This window comes from Hylobates moloch, unplaced genomic scaffold, assembly GCF_009828535.3.
Source record: "Hylobates moloch isolate HMO894 unplaced genomic scaffold, HMol_V3 SCAFFOLD_3, whole genome shotgun sequence".
In the NCBI taxonomy this organism is placed as follows: domain Eukaryota; kingdom Metazoa; phylum Chordata; class Mammalia; order Primates; family Hylobatidae; genus Hylobates; species Hylobates moloch.
Window position 1 is genome coordinate 83,917,493 of NW_026652278.1, and position 22,640 is coordinate 83,940,132.

The 22,640-nt window shown below is 45.7% G+C and overlaps 1 pseudogene; it reads right to left on the minus strand.

Moving 5' to 3' along the window:
* Positions 1 to 2,610: 2,610 nt before the first annotated feature.
* On the minus strand, positions 2,611 to 3,667 carry LOC116480833 (adenosylhomocysteinase-like; annotated as a pseudogene).
* Between the last annotated feature and the right edge of the window lie 18,973 nt (positions 3,668 to 22,640).

The window sequence follows — 22,640 nt, forward strand, 5'->3', positions numbered from 1 at the left end:
TCATATCTGTAGATTGCTTTAGGGAATATGGTCATTTTAACAATATCGATTATTCCAATCCATGAGCATGAGATGTTTTTCCGTTTGCATCATCTGTGGTTTCTTTCATCAATGTTTCATAGTTACCCTTATAGAGATCTTTCACCTCCTTGGTTAAATGTATTCCTAGCTAGTGTTTTGTTTTGTTTTGTTTTGTTTTGTTTTGTTTTTTTGTTTTTTTTGTTTTTTTTAGCGTGGCTATTGTAAATGAGATTGAGTTCTTGATTTGGTTCTCAGCTTCCATGTTATTGGTGTATACAAATGCTACTGATCTTTGTACACTGATTTTTTTTTTTTTTTTTTTTTTGAGATGGATTCTCGCTCTGTCGCCCAGGATGGAGTGCAGTGGCGCAATCTCGGCTCACTGCAAGCTCCGCCTCCCAGGTTCACACCACTCTCCTGCCTCAGCCTCTCCGAGTAGCTGGGACTACAGGTGCCTGCCACCATGCCCGGCTAATTTTTTTGTATTTTTAGTACAGATGGGGTTTCACTGTGGTCTCGATCTCCTGACGTCATGATCTGCCTGCCTTGGCCTCCCAAAGTGCTGGGATTACAAGCGTGAGTTACCACACCCGGCCTGATTTTTATCTCATGAAACTTTACCAAAGTTGTTTATCAAGTCTAGGAGTCTATTGGAAGAGTCTTTAGGGTTTTCTAGGTATACAATCATGTCATCAGCAAACAGAGATAATTTGACTACCTCTTTTCCAGTTTGGATACCTTCTATTTCTTTCTCTTGCCTGATTGCTATAGCTAGGACTTCCAGTACTATGTCAAATAGGAGTGGCAAGAGTGGGCACTCCTTTTTTTTTTTTTTTTTTGAGACGGAGTCTTGCTCTCTCACCCAGGCTGGAGTGCAGTGGCGCGATCTTGGCTGACTGCAAGCTCCGCCTCCCGGGTTCACGCCATTCTCCTGCCTCAGCCTCTCCGAGTAGCTGGGACTACAGGCGCCTGCCACCACGCCCGGCTAATTTTTTGTATTTTTAGTAGAGACGGGGTTTCACCGTGGTCTCGATCTCCTGACCTCGTGATCCGCCCGTCTCGGCCTCCCAAAGTGCTGGGATTACAAGTGTGAGCCATCACGCCCGGCCAAGAGTGGGCACTCTTGTCTTGTTTCAGATCTTAAGGAGAATGCTTTTAACTTTTCCCCATTCAGTATGATGTTGGCTATGGGTTTGTCTTATATGGCTCTTATTATTTTGAGGTATGTTCTTTCAACGTCTAGTTTATTGAGAGTTTTCATCGATTGATCATATGATTTTTGTTTTAGTTCTGTTTATGTGGTGAATCATGTTTATTAATTTGCTGTCTTTAACCATCTTTGCATCCCTGGAATAAAGCCCACTTGACTGTGATGAATTATCTTTTTGATGCACTGCTGGATTTGTTTTACTAGTATTTTTTTGATGATTTTTGCATGTACGTTCATAAAAGATATTGGCCTGTGGTTTTATTTTTTGTTGTGTCCTTGCCTGATTTTGGTATCAGGATGATACTGGATCCTCATCAATATTTTGGAATAGTTTCAGTAAGATTGATACTAGCTCTTCTTTGTACGTTTGGTAGATGTACAAAGCTGTGAATTTATCTGGTCCTGGGAAATTTTTGTGTGTGTTTTTTTTGGAAAGTTTGTTATTACTAATTCGATTTTCTTACCCATTACTGGTCCGTTCAGGATTTCTATTTCTTCTTGGCTCAATCTTGGGAGATTTTGTGTTTCCAGGAATTTATCAATTTCCTCTGTGTTTTCTGGTTTGTGTGCATAGAGGTGTTCATAGTAGTCTCTAATGATCTTTAGTATTTCTGTAGCAACCCGGAGTTCAGGTACTGGCTGTGATACAGAGGGGTGGGCTGGTCCCCTGGAGCCTGAGAACAGATCACAGGACTGAGGGGGCTGGGCTTTCCAAAGGGCTCCAGGCCACAGCTGCAATGTCCAGGCATTGCAGGGTGGCTGTGCTGTGCACCTCTCACCCAGGAGGGCAGGACCCTTCAGCTGGGGCAATGAGCAATGGCAGTTGTTGGGCTCATGGCCCACTCGCATTTCTCTCCTAAAGCTGGATTTTGCTGTTAGGAGCTCAGGAAGGTTCCTGCTCCCTCCCTGGCCTGGGGCAGCAGAGGCAAACCTGTGGTGGAACGGGCTAATGGGCAGCCTCTGGGGGTTGGGCTCTCAGAGGAACACTGAGCTGTGGCTGTCATGCTCAGGCAGGGGTGGGCGGTCGCACTGGCAGCCTGTCACCAAAGCAGGCAAGTCCCGTTTGGCAGAGAGGAGCAGCAGAGGGAAGCCATGCAGAGAATCGTCTACCCACTCCTCCTCACCACAGCTGCGGTATGTGTCTTTGGGGCACACGAAAGTGCCCAGTTCCCTTCCATGGCAGGCAGCAGTGGCTGCACCAGGCAGATCAGGGATGAAAAGCCTGTGGGATCCATGTAGACTTGAGCAGTGCCTCTGCACCGTCTCCAGCAGGCTCCCTGTGTTCACCTGGAGGCCTGGGGGCGAAGAGGGGTCTCCCTGTGACTAGGATTGCAAAGGTCCATGGCGGAGTTGTGAAATTTCAGAGTTCTCTCACTTGCTCACTTCTTCCCTGTGTTAGGTTGGCCGATGGCACAACCCAGGCTGACCAGCCGACCCTCAGCCAGCAGGATGGTGTGGCGCCCATTCTTCAGCCAGTACCTGGCCACCTGGGACTTGATGGTCACCTTCTCCAAGTGTTCTCACTGAGCCACTTGACATTGACCTCCACATCAAAGTGTCCAGTGTTACACATGATGGCATCATCCTTCACCTGTTCAAAGTGCCAGCCAAGGACGATGTTGACACAGCCTGTGGTGGTGATAAAGATATTACCCTCCTGACAGGCTTCGTCCGTGGTGGTCGGCTTATAGCCCTCCACGGCAGCCTGCAGTGCATTGATGGGGTCAATCTTAGTGATGATGACGTGGGCCCCGAAACCCCACAGAGCCTGGGCACAGCCCTTGCCCATGTTGCCATAGCCTGCTACCACCGCTACCTTGCCAGCAATCATCACCTCTGTGGCCTGCTTGATGCATCTGTGAGGGACTCCCAGCAGCCACAGAGCTTGTCGAACTCGCTCTTGGTGATGGAGTCATTGACATTGATGGCAGACACCTTCAGGATCCCATTGACCTTCATCCTTTGTGGGTTGTGGACCCCAGTCATGGTCTCCTCGGAAGTGCCTCAGATGGTCAGCAAGAGCTGTGAGTACTTGGTGTGGAAGAGGTTGGTGAGGTCACCCCCATCCTCCAGAATAATGTTGAGGGCCCATCCTTGAATTACAGTGATTGCTCGATGCACCACGGGTACTCCTCGTCCTTTCGCCCTTCCATGTGTATACTGGAATGCCAGCCTTGGCAATGGCAGCCAACACATGGTCCCGGGTGAGGAAGATGTTGCTGCTGGGGCACCCAGGGTGATGAGGGTCTCAATGTGAATGGCTGTCTCCATGGTCGTGTGCAGGCAGCTGGCAATGCGGATGCCCTCTAGTAGCTTGAAGGTCAAGTACAGCTCCTGCATGTACATCAGGCCCAGCATCTCATTCTCCACAATGTTCAGGGCCTTGCGTCCCCAGGCGGCCAGGCCAATGTCAATAACTTTGGAGGGCAGTTTGTCAGACAGGCTGGTGGCGCTTGTGATGGAGACAGGCAAAGGGGATTGGGCCTTGGTCTGGGGACAGGCACTGGGTGGGTGGCTCTGGGCAGGGTCTCTCTCTCTCTCTCTCTGTGTGTGTGTGTGTGTGTGTGTGTGTTTTCTATTTTCGATTTCAAGCAGATGGCCAGGCCCTTGGTGTTGCACAGGTGCTAGCAGTGTGTATTAGCCAGGGTTATCCAGAGAAATAGAACCAACAGGCTATATACAGGGATATGTAAGAGCAGATTTATTACAGGAATTGTGTCTTGTGGTTATGGAGACTGAGAAGTCCCACGGCTTGCTATCTGCAAGCTAGAGAAACAAGAATGTCAGTGGTGTGACTCAGTCTAAGTCTGAAGGCCCAAGAATTAGAGGAGTGGGAGTGAGGCAATGGTGTAAGTCCAAATGCTATGAAATGAAAGTTAGTGTCCCCTAAAGGTTCATATGTTGAAATCTTAAACCCCAAGGGATGATAATGAGGAAGTGGGAGTACGGGGAGGCGATTAGGTCACCAGGATGGAGCCTCATGGATTGAATAAGTGTCTTTATAAAAGAGGCCCCAGAGGGCTGCCTCGCCCCTTCCACCATGGGAGGACACAGGAGACATTGTTGGCCAAAAGATGCTAACAATGAACCAGAGAGCTAACTCTCACCAGAAACCTAATCTGCCTTGATATGGACTTCCCAGCCTCCAGAACTGTTTAAAATAAATTCCTGTTGTTTAAAAATTACACAGTTCACAGTAGTTTCTTTAGAGCAGCCCAAATGGACTAAGACACAGTGGGAACAGTGGCCTGAAGTGAAACTCTCTTCCATCATGTGTTAAGACGGAAACTCCTGCGAGGTGACGCTCAGTGTCTCTGAATGAGGGAGTGCACAGGGAGGTAGAGAAGGCAGAGGTCGGGGGTTAGAGATGTAGCTTGCACATCACTGGACCCCCAAGTGGTGTCTAGATGGTGCCAGGCCCAGGGACCCAGCCTCACCATGGCCCCTGGGACTGAAGGGCCCATGCAGGCTGGATACTGGGTGATCAGGGAAGCCAAGAGGACTGCTGACCAGGGAGCTTCTGGACACAGGACTTTGACCCAACCCTGGAGAAAGAGGAGCCCTTCGGGGTATGTGAAAAATCTCCCTAACTATCAAGAATTCCATTTTGAAATTATGAACCTTTTAGATGAACCACAAACCTTGCAAAAATTTCACAGACCACTTGAGAATGTGGCCCCAGCTTGGGGTGTTCACTTCTTCCATCAGCTGGAGAATTTCCATGGGAAGTATAGGAAAGCCTGCCTTAGAGTCCATATGGGAGATCCCAGCCTGAGTCTGGCTACAGGCTATGCAGAGGCAGGACCCAAAAGGAGACCAGCAGGACAGGGCTGTAGCGACTGTAGGTTGCCGGCTCATGATCACAAGGGCAGCCAGGCCTCAGCAGGACCAGACATTGGAAAGCCCACAGGACCTCTGCTTGGGGTCTCCTTCAGGTTTCCCTGCTCCCTGGGCTATGTGGCCTCAGTTCTGCCCCTTCCCTCCCTCTACACCTGCTCCCTTCTCCCCACCTCTGCCTCTCTGTGTATTTGGCTGCTAGTAGCCCTGCAGTCTGCGGTTGCTCATTCTCTGTTCAGATGACCCCATGGCCATGCTGCTGGGGAGAGATTCTGATCCCATAGTCTGGGTCAAGCTGTCCATGCCTGATCTGACCACCAAAGTCATACCATACAATCAGGGCTGCTGCTGGACCCAGCACAGGGTATGGGGAAGTCTGAGGGTGTGGCAGTGGGTGGAGCAGGTGCCTCCAAAATTGTCTGCAGCATGTGGAGGAGCCTGCCCATCTGTGTCTCCATGAGTGGACCCTGTCACCTGCTTCCTTCACTTGTGCTCCTGATGCTTCCACGAAGCTGAGCCACATGAGCCAGTTAGCATTCCTCTGCTGCCCTCACTGCCTCAGCACCACCCTTTCCATCAGGCCCCACTTCTGCCTGCTGCCTGCAGCCTACCCAGTGAGCTCGTGCCAATTCGGAGACCAGGGCTGGGCCTGGGCAGAGGGGATGAGGGAGTCCCATGCCTTATGTGCAGGAAACGTGGGTCTGGGCTGTTAACAGCAAAGCCATTATATTTGTCCACTAGGCTGTTAACAGCAAAGCCATTGTATTTGTCCACTAGGTGGCCAGAACAAAGTTCCACCCACTGAGTGACAAAAAAAAAACCACATTTTTTTCCCTCAGAATTCTGCAGGCTGCAAGTCCAAAGTCAAGGTGTGGTGAGGGTCGTTTTCTCTGAGTCTCATGGAGCAAGGTTTTGCTGATGGCCGCCTTCCTCCTGTGTCTTCCCGTGCTTTTCCCTTTGTGCATGTCTGTTTCCTAAATTGTTCCTGTAAGGACAACAGTCATACTGGATTAGGGCCCACCCTAATGACCTTGTTTAATTTAACCTTTACAAATCCTCTCCAACCACAGTACAGCTGCATTCTGAGGAACCAGGGGTTGGGACTTTAATATATACATTTGGGGAGGATACAGTTCAGTGCATGCCAAGCTTTGTCAGCAGCACTGCCCTCTCTAGGTGGTAATTTCTGAAAGACTATGGGGCTCTGGGGAAAGACTCCAGCATGTTTTGAAGCCAAAAGGCCCCAGTTCCGGCTGGACTGCATCGTTATGGGTAGTTTGGGGGCCACAGCTGTCCAGAGTGAATGAGATTCCACACATCCCTCCTGTCCAGCACCCTCGCGGGCTTCTCCGTGGCTGCTCCTACAGGATGAGCTCCAGGCATTTGATGCCAGGGTGGGTCAGGACCCTATGGCTCAGGCCAGCCTGCAATACCGGAGGGGACCTTGGAATCTCGTCATTTCCTCTGACGAGTGAGGAGCCAGGGTAGACCATGTGGGTGCCCTCATTGTTCTGGGGCAGTGACCCTCTGCTCATGATCCCTGTGGAGGTTCTGGGCTCCAGGGACATCCAGGCCAGAATGCCCAGCAGTTCAGCTCGTGATTCCAAAGGTAACCTGGGGGTCTCAAACACGGATACAATTATTGCAAGCAGAAATCCTGGTCCTTCCTTCCCTATATCCCTGCTTCTGTGGGTGGGCGGGGGCATCCCAGGAGGAAAACTCTTGCTGAGAGCAGATGGCCCTGGAGGTGTTTGTTTGACAGCTGGGACTCCATGAAGGGGAGGGTGGCCCGAGCTCAGGCTGTCTCAGAAATGGGAAGGAACAAAGTCTGCAGAAGCTCTACCCTGGGGCCCAGGGGACAGCAGGCACGGGCTGAGAGGCATCTCCCATTTACCCTCCCTCCAGGGTCTTCCTGTCTTGGTGGCCTCAGACATCAGTGGCGCAGGGGCCTCCCTGAGGACTGGGATGAAGATGAGAAGGGGGTGGTGTGCCAGTCCATTGTTCTAGGAGACACATGTGTTACATTTGTTTACTAGGCCGATGTTACAAACTGATTTTATTTTATTTTTATTTTTATTTATTTATTTATTTTTATTTTATTATTATACTTTAGGTTTTAGGGTACGTGTGCACAATGTGCGGGTTTGTTACATATGTATCCATGTGCCATGTTGGTTTGCTGCACCCATTAACTCGTCATTTAGCATTAGGTATATCTCCTAATGCTGTCCCTCCCCGCTACAAACTGATTTTAAAACAATGTTTGCAGAGTCATGGAACAAATACCACGGAGCAGAACCTAGCACAGAGGAAGGCCGCCTGCCCTGGACATCTGTGGGAAACCAGGGCCCCAAGTCTGCGGTGAGCTGGTGCAGAAACTCTGAGCTGAGGAGCTAACGTTATACCCATCTGCAACTGAGAGAACCTGCCAGGCTCCAGCAAAAACCAAACAGGAAACTCTCCCCGGGAGACACCGTCCTCATCCAGGGAAACCAGGATTCTCATGGAAAATCATTTCCTACCGAAGAGGAGCTCAGAGGAAAAACTCCCAGGTATCCCAAAGAGAGGCAGCAGATGCAAGAAACAAGAAGATTCAAGGCCCAGAAAGTAAAGAGAATAGAGTGATCTAAAAGGAACATTGAAATAAGGGTGTATAAAATTATCAAAAAAGATAAAGGAATGAAACTATATGATAAGAACAGGTAATTATGACAAATGCAGAGTTTTAAAAGGACCAAAGTTCTAAAATGCATTAATGAAAAATGAAACACAACCAGAAAGTTTAAGACAAAAGGTGGAATAACTCCAAAGACAGACCTGAGCAGCATCTGCTCTGCAGCACCGCTGACCAAGACGGAAACCAGAAACAGGACATTGTGTGCTTGGAGCAGATAAGGAGTGTCTAGCAGGGCAGGTCACTCCACCATCCTCAGCTCACTCCACCATCCTCAGCTCACCCCACCATCCTCAGCCCACTCCACCATCCTCAGCTCACCCCACCATCCTCAGCCCACTCCACCATCCTCAGCCCACTCCACCATCCTCAGCCCACTCCACCTTCGTCACCTCGATCCTATCACCATCCTCAGCCTTCCACCATCCTCCACCCATCCACCATCCTCAGTCACTCCATCCTCAGCCACCATCCTCAGCCCACTCCACCATCCTCAGCTCACCCCACCATCCTCAGCCCACTCCACCATCCTCAGCTCACTCCACCATCCTCAGCTCACTCCACCATCCTCAGCTCACTCTAGCATCCTCAGCTCACTCCACCATCTGCAGCAGCCAGAGGCTGAAGGAAAGACGGCAGAGGTGACACGTGCATGTTCACACACACACACGCACACATACAAACACACGCAAACACAAACACACACACATCGGCAAACACACACACACATACATAATACGCACACACATGCACATTGACACACAGGCAAACATACACTCCCAAGCACATGCACATAAACACACACACACACAAGCAAACACACACACGCACACATATACGGTTTAAATTGGCTGACTTGCCTGGCCACAGAGCGAATACCAGTGGAAGAATCTGATAGCTGTCTGTTGTGGGGCACATTCAGGGGGCTGAGGCTTCAGGAGGGCTGGGGGACATTTCTGCCAGGCAGGCTGAGGAGGGTGGAGGCCTTCCCTTGTGGACAAGGCAGGACACGTTCCTGGGCCTGTACAAGGGGAGTCAGAACAAGTTCATGTCAGAGACCAGGGAAGCCTTCACTGTACTTGCTGTAGAGCACTGGGTTGCTCAAAGCCTTTGACTGAAACTCACGCTGGACAGCTTCTGTAGGTTAATTTCCCTTTTGCACCACAAGGACTAATTCTAATCTCCCAGCCTCCACCCTCACCACCTCCCCTACACTCGATCTAGAATCTCACCTCCAGCTAAACAGAAACCTTCCCCACAACAGTGGGAGGATACCCACTCTTCTCCCACGCGCCCTGGTTCCCTGAGCTTTCCTCTGAGTACCCTGACAGAGAGGGCCTTCACCTTTGTTTCCCTTCCTAAGGGAAGTCAGAAGTCGAGTCTCCAGTCAGGCCCTGGCTCCCACGCCCCTCCCTCTTCTTTCCTGCCTGATCTCCTTTCCCTCTTTCTCCTGTGTCTTCACAGTCTCCTCTCCAGGACTCCCAGAGCGCTCCCTCCTTGTCCCCTGGCCCTCACCCCTTCCAGTGCAGCCACCGCCCTTGCCTCTCGCCCCACCCCTGTTGCCCACAGGAGCTGTTTGCCTCCCTGCTACTCTCCAGGGCCACCCGCTGACCCACAGCACCCTCCACATCCTGCAGTGGCCTGAAGTGGCCCTTGTCTGTGAATCTCATCAGCCACTGGTTGGACATAGCCTGTGCTCTGCTGTCTTCTGCAAGCCCCTGGCCCTGCCTTTCCCAGTGGGGCGCTCCCCTGGTTCTCTGAGTGTCTGCTCTCTGCCTTGGATGGCCTTGGCTTCTCTCTGGGCAGCTCTCAGGCATATCTGTGGCTTCACTATTACCCCTGGGATGGTGCCTGAGGCCATGGCTCCACCTCCATCACCCTCTTGAGTTCCAGAAGTTTCTCTCCAATTGCCTACTCAACAGCTCCCTGAGATGTCTGAGGTCCAGTGGTCCAGATGCAGAGATGAGGATGCTTGCCATCATCCCCTCAGGAAATGCTCTTAGGAGGCCAGGGAGGATCGAGGGAAGGAGGACAGGGAGCCAGCGGGGCCCGGGAAGCCACACAGTGAGGCCCCAGCATCTGCTCAGCCGAGGTAGGGGCAGTGAGCACCACGGGGGCACTCTCCAGTCATTAAGCTGGGCAGTGGGGGATGTAGTCTCCAGGCACTGCCTGGGCTCCTGGATCTCCAGGGCATTCCTCAGAGAAAGGTCACAGAGCCCACCCTTTATGAGCAGAGCTCAGACGCTGGGAAGGAAGGGTGGGACCCTGGCAGAGTCCTGCCAGCAACCAGCACAGAGAAAAGACTCAGCATGCCAGCACTGGCCCGCTGTCCCTTTCTGAGGAGAGCATCCCTCCATCCATACCGTTGCCGAGCAGAAGCCAAAAGCCCCAGATCCCTCCTGGCCCCTCCTACTCCACCCTGTCATCCCTCTGCCTTTTCCACCTCTCCTGTGCTAGGCTGGCCTCTCTGCATCCTTTCTGCTCCCCACAGGCCACGACAGTCCCATCCCCTCCTCATTCTTCCCCTAGTCTCCCACGTCCATTCCAGCTGTGCACAGCTGTGGGCTTCTAGGATCTGCATTGCATCATGCCTTTCTCCACACCTGTCGATACCTCCTCAACGTGCTCGGGCTGACCTCAGACCCTTTGGGCTCACTCAGAACGCAGCCTGGCTAGGTACCCAGCACCCCACTCACATGCCTCTTCTGCCACCCTCCTTGTCCCCTGTGGAAACACGCTCACCAATGCACTATGCTTCTCCTGCCATGAGCCTGTAGGTGCATCTCCTCTCCTTCTGGCTGACATTTATTCATTGAGGAATCAGCTGGTGCCCACTACTTAGGAGGAACAGGCTGGACACCATGCTCAGTCCCCAGGTACACACACCCTATGCACGTATGCCCTGGCCCTGCGTGCACATGCTTCATCCTTCTGCACATACTCCATCCTCATGTACACACACAGCATCCCTGTGCACACACTCCATCCTCATGCACACATGCTCCCTCCTGTGCACACAGGCCTTGCTCCTTGCACCCACGCTCCATTCCAGTGCACACTTACTCTGTCCTGTGCACTCACCCTGTCAGTGCAGAAGGACCCTCAAGTTCTCCCTTACCTCACTTTCACTTCCCGCCATGCCCACCCCCATGCCCCCACCCCCAACCTCCACCTGGCTAACTCTTATGATGCTCGTGATTCTCCAGGGCCCAGCGGAAGGTTCCATCTTCACAGCAGCCTCCTCCAACACCCAGGTCCCAGACTAGACTACACCACACCCTTTGTGCTCCAAACAGCATCCTCCTGTACTATTCTCTCTGTGTTCACAGGACTGTGTTGATAGTCTGTGCTCCCCACAAAGCCAGGGTCTCCATGGTCAGCATCTGACACTCAGCTCAGGGTCCAGAACAGGGAGTGCCTGTCACTTTGTGAGGCAGGAGTGCGACATGTGGCTGGGGATCTTGGGAACCCACAGAAATGAATCCTGGCTAGGTGCCAAACACCCAGGCACACGCCTCTTCTGCCACCCTCCTTGTGCCCTGTGTCCCCCCAGGGCCCTCAAGAGTGGGAGGAAGGGAAGGTTACGATGATTTCTCCATGGGGACCCAGCACTCAGTGCTCAGTCTCCCAGGCTATCTCCACCTCCAAAGCTGGTGCAGCTCAGTGGGGGCTCAGGGGACTGCGTGGCTTCAATACCCTCTTCTGGTCTGTCTCGGTGACACCATGGGGTCAAGCTTGACTGGGTAATCTGGAGGGGAGGATCCTTCTGGATGGGACAGAGGCTCACAGCCAGGTCTGCCAGCTGCCCCAGTGCCCACATGGAGTGAGGAAATACCACTCAGGAGGGGAAACAGGCTCAAGGCAAGACGTATGCACAGGTTGGTGGATGAGGGGTGCCAGGGTGGGCATGGGGACAACAGAACATGCCAGAGGCCCTTGGTGACAGGGGACGTGATGGATGATAAAATGGTAGGCTGATCCTACCGCTGCTCCCCACAGGAGAAGGCGGGGGTGACTTGGGCCTCAGGGCTCTGGGCTGGAAGGATTTAAAGTGCACCCAGCTGATCCCAAACGCATCCAGGGTTCAGAATCACTGATGTGGAGGGGCAGGAAGGGCTGGCCCAGGAGAGAATCCTGGGGAACAGTTCCAGGAGGCAGAGGAGAGACCAGAAGGAATGGTGAGGGGCACTGGGGATCCCAGAAGCCAGGAGAGAAAGGAGATTTGGAAAGATTGTGGGTCATGGGCTGCAAGAGCTGGTGCGACAGGCCTGAGGAGGGGATGTGAGCACAGGCAGGGAAATGGCCACAGAGGGGCCACCCTCTCCCACAGCCTCACTGTGCCCTGTGGGCCTCAGCGGCTGTGTCTGCTGCTCTTGGCAGCACTCCCTGGATCGTGTCTTGGTCTCGGGGCTGGCATTTCTCTCTGGGCTCTGTCCGGGGCTCCCCACACTATGGCTCCTTCGAGGGAGCCCATCTCAGTTCACCTTCATAACTGGACTTTGGCCAGACCCTTCTGGAAGGGACCCATCCCCTCCCCCCAAGACTCATTGTCCCCAGACACCCACACGTGGCTTGGTGTGGGCATGCCTCTATGTGCACGTGTGGGGAGCGGCTGAGCTTCTGAGAATGCCACCAGTGAGGGCAACTTTGTCCTGGCCCACAGGACAGGGCTCCCAGAAGGGTAGCAAGCCCGGGTGCCCAAAGGCCTGGAATGGGCCCTTCATCAGTTCCGGGGCACGGAGACAGCTTCCATCTTCCTCTCTGGAGGGCATCTCACAGCACCATATGCAGGACGGCTCCCAGCTCTGGGGGCAGCTCTGGGCAGTGGCTATGTGCCCCGGGCATGGCTGCCTCCCCTGGCCCAGCTAGTCCCAGCTAGTCCCTACCAACCCCAGCCCACACCTCCAGGAACAGCCTGGGGATGCTATGTGCTTAGAGCGAAGGGCACTGGACCGGAGGTCAGGACAATAAGTGCTTCGCATCACAGGACATTCTTGTCTGTTACCTCCAAGGTTGCACTGGATGAGAAAACAAATCACTCCCCACCCAAGGTGTTATTCCCTCAGGGCTCCAGGAGCCATGGGGGTTCTGGGAGTCACATGGCAGCCTTCCTGAGATGAAGGGGCTGGTCCTGGAGGTAGGATGTGTTTGATGAATGGTGGGAAGGAGACAACTGGTTAGGAGGTGACATGGGGAGGGTGGTGCTGGGGAAACATTCCTGGCAGGGACCCCAGGGTGGGCAAATCCTGGAGTGGCAAAAGTTAACCTCTGCCCAGGAGGATTCCTCCTTCTCTTGGCAGCCAACCTCTCCTGGGGGCCCACGGGAGAGCAGGAACCTGCAAGCCCAAGAGACCTGGGGGATCGCAACTGTGCTTCCCACAAGAGGTGTGTTTTGGGCAAATTTTCTCAACCCTGGAGGCTCCGTTTCTTATTCTCATACACCGAACCCATCCCTACTTCTCGGGAGTGATTAAGAGGTGTCTAGACATGGCCATTCCAGTGAAGGGAGGATGCTGTCACCCTGCTTCCTTTGCTGAGCTCCCCATTGTGTCAATTGTGTACAAGCTGCACAATAAAGGGAAGAGACACAATCTTTGTGATGTGATCAAGGTCTAGTAAAAACAGTGAAGAAACCTGTGTCCTCTAAAAATACAAAATTAGCTGGGTGTGGTGGCTCGTGCCTGTAATCCCAGCTACTCAGGAGGCTGAGGCAGGAGAGTCACTTGAACCTGGGAGGCGGATGTTGCAGTGAGCCGGGATCGTGACATTGCACTCCAGCCTGGGCAACAAGAGCAAAACTCTGTCTCAAAAAAAAAGGATGATGAAAATTTCTGGGCATGGTGGCTCACACCTGTAATCCCAACATTTTGGGAACCCAGATGGGAGGATTGCTTGAGTCCAGGAGTTCAAAACCAGCCTGGGCAACATAGTGAGACCTGTCTCTCCAAATATATATATATATACTTAAATATTTATTTATTTATTTATTTTTGAGACAGGGTCTTGCTCTGTCACCCAGGCTAGAGTGCAGTGGTGTGATCTTGACTCACTGCACCCTCTGCCTCCTGGACTCAAGCGATTCTCCTGCCTCAGCCTCTCGAGTAACTGGGATTACAGGCACCTGCCACCACGCCCAGCTAATTTTTGTATTTTTAGTAGAGACGGTGTTTCACCATGTTGGCTAGGATGGTCTCAAACTCCTGACCCCAAGTGATCTGCCTGCCTTGGCCTCCCAAAGTGCTGAGATTACGGGCATGAGCCACCATGCCAGGCCAAAAAAAAATTGTTTTTAAACTTAGCTGGGCTACTCAGAAGGCCGAGATGGGAGGATCCCTTGAACCCAGGAGTTTAAGGCTGCATTGACCTGTGATTAGGCCACTGCACTCCAGCCTGGGCAACAGAGCAAGATGCTGTCTCACAAAAAAATATTTTAAAAAAGAATGATGAAAATGTGATATGTCATTTGTAATAACATATATATGTAGAATAAGTTCATTTTTATAAAGCAAGCATATAATTGTATAAGAGTACAAAAAAATGGTCAGGCATGGTGGCTCATGCTTGTAATCCCAGCATTTTGGGAGCCGAGGTGGGTGGATCACCAGAGGTCAGGAGTTCGAGACCAACTTGGTCAACTTAGTGAAACCTCGTCTCTACTAAAAATATAAAAAAATTAGCTGGGTGGGCATGGTGGCAGGTGCCTGTAGTTCCGGCCACTTGGGAGGCTGAGGTGGGAGAACTGCTTGAACCTGGGAGGCAGAGGATGCAGTGAGTCGAGATCGTAGCACTGGACTTTAGCCTGGGTGACAGAGTGAGACTGTCTCAAAAAAAAAAAAAAAAAAAAAGAGTAGAATAAACCTGGTATCATATCATATATGTAGCATGCATATTACCAGTGATCATCTTTGTGATTCTATGGGAATATGGGAAATCCTCATTTTCTACATTACATATTTACATGATGCTTGAATTGAAGAGAAAACCAATACGGATATATTTTTAATTGTGGTTGTGGAGGGCAGTACTAGCTTATTCAAGATTATTCCTAGTAAAGGGCTACTCAAAATTTATTGGTTTGAAAACTTTGTTATCACATGATAATTGAGAGCATTTGGGAACTCTTACAGCAAGTTGACATTGCCCAAACTTCCAGAAGTGTCATCAGTAGATGGTTCTTGTTGAACAGGATATAGATCACCTTGGGTTACTGAACTTGCATGGCTAGTTGCATGTAAACTAGTCACATGCAGTAAAATCACGTACCACGCCAGGTGCAGTGGCTCAGACCTGTAATCCGAGTACTTTAGGAGGTCGAGGCGGGCAGATCATCTGAGGTCAGGAGTTGGAGACCAGCCTGGCCAACACAATGAAACCCTGTCTCTACTAAAAATCTGGAAAAAAAAAAATAATTAGCAGGTGTTGTGGTATGTGCCTGTAGTCCCAGCTACTCGGGAGTCTGAGGCAGGAGAATTGCTTGAACCTGGGAGGAGGAGGCTGCAGTGAGGTGAGATTGTGCCACTGCACTCCAACCTGGTTGACAGAGTGAGACTCTGTCTCAAAAAAATATCCTTGCAAAGTAGTGTAACAGTATCTCATCGTGATTTTGATTTTTATTTCCTGAATGACTAATGATGTTAACTCTCTTTTTATGTACTTGTTGGCTATTTGTACATTTTCTTTGAAAATATCTATACCAGTTCTTTGTCCATTTTTAAAATAGGTTCTTTAGTTTAATTAATTCTTAACAATTTATCTTTATATTGCATTTGCTTTTAGGTTCTTGGTCATGAAATCCTTGCTTAAGCCAATGTCTAGAAGGGTTTTTCCAATGTTATCTTCTAGAATTTTTATGATTTCAGGTCTTAGATTTAAATCTTTAATCCATCTTGAGTTGATTTTTGTATAAGGTGAGAGATGAGCATCCAGTTTCATTCTCCTACATGTGGCTAGCCAATTATCCCAGTATCATTTGTTGAAACAGGTGTCCTTTCCCCACTTTGTTTTTGTTTACTTTGTTGAAGATCAGTTGGCTGTAAGTATTTGGATTTATTTCTGGGTTCTTTATTCTATTCCATTGGTTTATGCGCCTATTTTTATACCAGAGCTTTTGCACTGCAAAAGGAACAGTCAGCAGAGTAAATAGACAACCTAAAGAGCGGGAAAAAATATTCACACTCTATACATCTGAGAAAGGACTAATATCCAGAATCTACAATGAACTCAAACAAATCAACAAGAAAAAAACAAACAATCCCATCAAAAAGTGGACTAAGGACATGAATAGACAATTCTCAAAAGAAGATACACAAATGGCCACCAAACATATGAAACAATGCTCAACATCACAATGATCAAGGATGGGTGCACCAGAATCTCACAAATCACCACTACAGAACTTACTCATGTAACCAAACACCACCTGTTCCCCAAGAAACTATGGAAATTAAAAAAATAGGTTCTTTGTCTTCTGTTATTGAGTTTTAAAGATTCTTTATATATTTTGGATATTAAATCCTTATGAGATATATGATTTGCAAATATTTTTTCCATTCTGTAAGCTATCTCTCACTTTCTTCATAATAATGTCCTTTGATGAACCGATGTTTCCAACTGTGATAAAGTTCAACTTATCTAGTTTTTTGTTGCTGTGGTGTTTTTGGTGTCATATTTAAAAATCCATTGCCAAATCCCAGCTCATATTTATCCCTAAGAGTATCATGGTTTTGGCTCTCATATTTGAGTCATCAATTCATTCTGAATAAATTTTTGTATATAGTATGAGTAAATTTTTTACATATGGTGTGAGTTAATTTTTGTATATGGGATGAAGCTTAACCTTAATTTGCCTTTGGAAATTCAGTTGTCCTAACATCATTTGTTGAAGATTTTTCTTTGCCCATTGAATAGACTTGGCAGGCTTGTTGAAAATAAATTTTCCATAAATATATGGTTTATGTATGGATTCAATTCTATTCCATTTATCTATATACCTATCCTAGGCCAATTCCATGCTGTTTTAATTACTGTAGGTTTTTGATAAGTTTTGAAATGGTAGAGTTTGAGTCCTCCAACTTTGTCTTTGTTTTTTAGGATTTCCATGTACAATTCTAGGAATTTGAGAATTGGTATTTCTGTTTCAGTAAAATGACTGTTGGAATTTTACTAAATATTGTATTGAATCTTTAGACAGCTTTGGTAGTTCTGCTATTTTAGCACTATTAGTTTGTCTTCAAATCCATCAACATAGGGTTGCTTTCAATTTGTTTAGAACTTCTTTAATTTCTTTTGGTGATGCTTTGCTCTTTTCAGTGTACAAGTGTTCACATTTTTCATTAAATTTATTCTTAGGTGTTTTGTTCATTTAGATACTATCATAAATGGAATTTGTTTCCTAATTTTGTTTTTAGATTATTTATTTCTAGCATATAGAGACAGGAATGGATCTTGTGTGTTGACCTTGTAATATGCAGTTTTGCTGAATTTTTTATTAGCTCTACTAGCTTTCTGATGGATTTTCTTCAGATTTTTTTTAATCTATAGAATTATGTAATCTGAAAAGAGAAATAATTTATTCCTTTCCAGTTTGGATGCCTCTTATTTGTCTTTCTTGCTAATTGCTCTGCTAGAAGTTGCAATGTTCACTAGTGATTAAAACAGACATCCTTGTCTTCTTCCTGATTTTAAAGAAAAGTGTTCAGTCTTTCACCATTGAATATGTTGTTAGCTGGGGGTATTTTTAAAATGTCCTTTATTAGGTTGAGGAAATTCCCTTCTTTATGCTCAGTGACTTTTTTTTTTTTTTTTTTTTTAGACGGAGTCTTGCTCTGTCGCCCAGGCTGGAGTGCAGTGGCACGATCTCGGCTCACAGCAAGCTCCGCCTCCCGGGTTCACGCCATTCTCCTGCCTCAGCCTCTCCGAGTAGCTGGGACTACAGGCGCCCGCCACCACGCCCGGCTAATTTTTTGTATTTTTGGTAGAGACGGGGTTTCACCGTGGTCTCGATCTCCTGACCTCGTGATCCGCCCGCCTCGGCCTCCCAAAGTGCTGGGATTACAAGCGTGAGCCACCGCGCCCGGCCCGCTCAGTGACTTTTATCATGAAGGTGTGTTGAATTTTGTCAAATGCTATTTCTGTGTCAATGAATTGATCTCTTTTTTTTTTTCTTCTTCTTCTTTGCTGTATTACATGGGTAATTTCAATGTGCTGCTTTACATTGATTGGTTTTCTAATGTTGAACTACCCTTGCATTTATAAGATAAATCCTTCTTGGTCATAGGGCACAATCCTGTTTAGGAATTTGGTTTCCTAGTATTTGGTAAAGATTTTTGCATTTATATGTGTAAAGAATATTTTCCTGTAATTTTCTTTACTTGTGATCTCTTCATCTGAACTTACACTAGGGGAAATGCTTGCCTCATAGAATGAATTAATAAGTAATGTCTCCATTTCTGTTTTTGGGAAAGTTTGCCAAGCAATTTCTGCCAGTTCGTCTCTAAATGTATCCTAGAAGTTACTATTAAAACCATCTGGTATTCGCGGTAGCTCATGCCTGTAATCCCAGCACTTTGGGAGGCCGAGGCAGGCGGATCACGAGGTCAGGAGATTGAGACCATCCTGGCTAACATGGTGAAACCCCGTCTCTACTAAAAATACAAAAAATTAGCCAGGCGAGATGGCGGGCGCCTATAGTCCCAGCTACTTGGGAGGCTGAGGCAGAAGAATGGCGAGAACCCGGGAGGCAGAGCTTGCAGTGAGTGGAGATCGCGCCACTGCACTCCAGCCTGGGTGACAGATCAAGACTCCGTCTCAAAAAAAAAAAAAAAAAAAAAAGCCATCTGGTAGGTATGATAATTTTCTTGATTGGGTGGTTTTTTACTACAACGTCTATTTCTTTACCTGTTATTGGTCTGTTGACATATATTTTTTATTTCTTCTTGAGTGAGCTTAGGTAATTTGTGTGCTTCTAGAAAATTCAACAATTTCATCTAGGTTATCTAGTTTATGGCCTAATTTGGTCATATTATTCTCACAATCATTTTTATTTCTATAAGGTCAGTAGTAATAGCTCCAGTTTTCTGATTTCAGTTATTTATTATCTCTTTTCTTCTTTATCAGAATAGATTTGTCAATTTTGTCAATTTTTTCATAGAATCAGCTTTTGGTTTTATTATTTCTTTCTCTATAATTCCTGCCCTGTATTTTATTTATTTCCGTTTTAATTATCATTATTTCCTCTCTTCTACTTGTGTTTAATTTGCTCTTCTTTTCTGGTTCATAAAAGTCTGAAGTTATGTTATTGATTTGAGATCTTTTGTACATTTTTTAATGTAGGCTGTTGCAACTATAAATTTTCATCTGAGCACTGATTTTGCTTCATCTTAGAAGTTTAGTATGTTGTGTTGTTATTACATATCTTCAGATATTAGTAATTTCTCTTCTTTGATCCATTGCTTGAAAAGTCACTCGTGGTTTAATTGCCATATATTTGTATATTTTCCAGTTTTTCTCCTGTTGTTGATTTAAAGTTCCATTCCATTGTGTTCTGAGAAGATGCTTTGTATAACTTTAATGTTTTTAAAATTTATTGAAGAATTCTTTGTTGCCTAACACATGGGCTATCACAGAGAACATGTATTCTGCTGTTGTTGGGTGGAATGTCCTGTGTATGTCTATTAGGTATAGTTGATTTATATAAAGACTATACTTTAATTCCTCTATTTCCTTGTTGCAGATTTTCTATCAATAATTTGAAGTGGCCCATTGATGTCTCCAACTATTATTACAGAACTACGTATTCTTTCCCTAAATTTTGCCAATGTTTGCTTCGTATATTTTAGGGGGCTCTGTTGTTTAGTGTGTGCATATTTATAATTTTTATATCTTCTTGATAAATTGATCCTTTTATTAGTGTTTAATGCCCTTGTTCCAATTGTAACAGTGGTTAAATTAAAGTCAATTCATGTCATATTAGTAGAGCCACACCACCTCTCTTCTGGTTACCATTTGTATGGAATATATTTTTCTGTTTTTCACTTTCAATTTATTTGTGGCTTGCATCTAAATTGAGTCTCTTATAGAAAATATGTAGTTGTACGATTTTTAAAATCCATTACACTAACTTTTTCCTCTCAATTGGAAAGCTTACTTCATTTACTTTTATAGAAATTATTGATGAGAATTACTACTGCCATTTTGCTTTTTGTTTTCTATAATTTTTTGTTCATTTCTTCCCTTAATACTTTTTTGTGATTAGTTGATTTTTATAGTGAAATGTTTTAAAAATCTTTGTCATTTTCTTATGTGTGCATTTAAAAAAAATTGTTTCTAACTGCCATAAGGATTCTGTTTAATATCTTAAATTTATGATCATCTATGTTTTAATTAATACCAAAATAATTTCAATAGCATGAAACACTCCATATCTGTGCAGTCCCCTTACCCATTTCATGTTGTTTCACAAATTACATTTATATACATTCTGTGCTGAATAACATAAATTTATAATTATTTTTATAAATTTTTTTCAACACGTATAGAAAATAAAAATGGAGTTATAAACTAAAAATAAAATAATGCTAAGTTTTATAATTGCCCATGGACTTACTTGTTCCAGGAAACCTTTATTTCTTCATTCATCTTTAAGTTATTGTCTAGTGTCTTTTCATTTCAACCTGAAAGAATCTCTTTAGCATTTTTCACAGGACAGGTCTGCAAGTTATAAACTCCCTCATCTTTTGTTTCTCTTTAAATGTCTTAATTTTTTACTCATTTATGATAGAATGTTTTGCTAGATAAAGAATTCTCAGTAAGCAGTTGTTATTGTTTTTGGTCTTTCTTTCAGGACTAAAACATGTTATTCCACTATTTTCTCACCTCCATCATTTATAATGAGAAATCAGCTATTAATCTTATTGAAAATCCCTTGTACATAATAAATTGATTTTCTCTAGCTACTTGCAAAATTGTCTGTTTGTCTTTGGCTTTCAATAATTTGACAACTGTATGTCTCAGTGTGGATCTCTTTATCTTACTTGATGTTTATTCATGTTTCTTGAATTTGTATATTTATGTCTTTCATCAAATATGGAAAGTTTTCAGCCATTATTTCTTCAAATATTTGTCCTGCCTTTTCTCTCTGTCGTCTTTTTCTGGGATTCTCCTTCATATGTTGGTCCCCTTGATGGCATCTCACAAGCCCCTTAGGTGCCATTTACTTTTCTATATTTTTTTTCTACTTCTCAGACTTGATAGATAGAATAGATAATTTCTATCACCGTATTATGAATTTCCTGATTTTGCCTTTTGGCTGGTAAAATTTGTGTTGAATTTCTCTATTTAATTTTTTTATTTCAGTTTTTATACTTTAAAGCTCCAGAATTTTTGGCTCCTTTTATAGTTTTTCTTTATTGATATTTTTATTTTGTTCACTTATTATTTTTCTGATTTTTCTTATTTGGTTGTTCAGGTTTTCCTTCAATTATTTGAGCATGTTTAAGATAATTTTTAAAAATAATCTTTTTGCCAGTAATTACAATATCTAGACATTTTTAGGGATGATAGTTGTTAATTTGTTTTGTTCTATTAAATAAGACTTATTTCCTGTTTTTTGTATGCCTTGTGATTTTTTTGTTAAAAAAATGGACACTTGAATATTACAATGTGATTCCGGAAATCAAATGTTCCTGCTTCTCAGGGTTTGCTCTTTTGTAATTACTGAAGGCTGTAGTAAACTGTTGGTATAACGACATTTCTCTACTGTTTTTCAGCAAATATATTTGTTGCATATATTGTGAATAAAGTTTTTGTTCTTTAGCTTTTGTTCAGCTAGTGTTTGACAGCGTTTTTTTGAACACCAGGAACTAAAAAGAACAACAACCAACCAAAAACCTCTCTCCGTCTTTACTGTTTGGCTCTGTCTGAGTACCTCTTTAAACACTTAGCCAGACTTGCATTAAGGTTAGGGATATGTAGACTAAATAAAGAATATGTGGTACATATATACCTTGGAATATTATGTAGCCATAAAAAGGAACAAGATTATGTCATTTGCAGGGACATGGATGGAGTTGGAAGCCATTATTCTCAGCAAACTAATGCAGAAACAGAAAACCAAACACTGCATGGTCTCACTTATAAGCGGGAGTTGAACTGTGAGAACACATGAACACATGGGGGAAAACAACACACACTGAGGCCTGTTAAGGGTGGTAGGGGGTGGCAGGAGTGAAAACATCAGGAAGAATAGCTAACGGATGCTGGGCTTAAAAACTAGATGATGAGTTGATCTGTGCAGCAAACTACCATAGCACACATTTACCTATGTAACAAACCTGCACATCTGCACATGTACCCTGGAACTTAAAATAAGGGTTGAAAAAAATAAAAGTTTAGGGATCAGTATCAGACAAAACAAAGCTCCAAAACACTATAAAACTTAAGGACTTCTTAGGTATTTTTTGAACATGCACTGTATAATTGGCATATATGAGGCTTTTCAAATCTCTCCTAACTCATGGGTGTTTTTTATTACCCTAATTTTCCAGGAAAATCTCTGTTCTTATTGTGTTTCCAGGCCTTGGATGTTTGTTTATATATCTTAAATGTCTTTTGCCTCAAGCTTAGTTTTCTTAGGAGTCCAACAATATATTTAAGAAACTCCCACCACTTTTACTGCTTGGATATGCTGTGCAATAGACAAAACAGATGAAAGTACCTTACATCATTCCTCCAGGTAGCCCCCATATAGGTTAAAACAGGCCAAAATAATTTGCAAATGAAGTTGTCTCTTCTACCTCTGGAAACAGGGACTATTCTCTCACACTGGGAACGTGGGCTGCTGTCTGCAAGACAGCTCTTCAACTGGGGAGTGGTTATAGAAAGGGAAAGTAAAACTGCCAC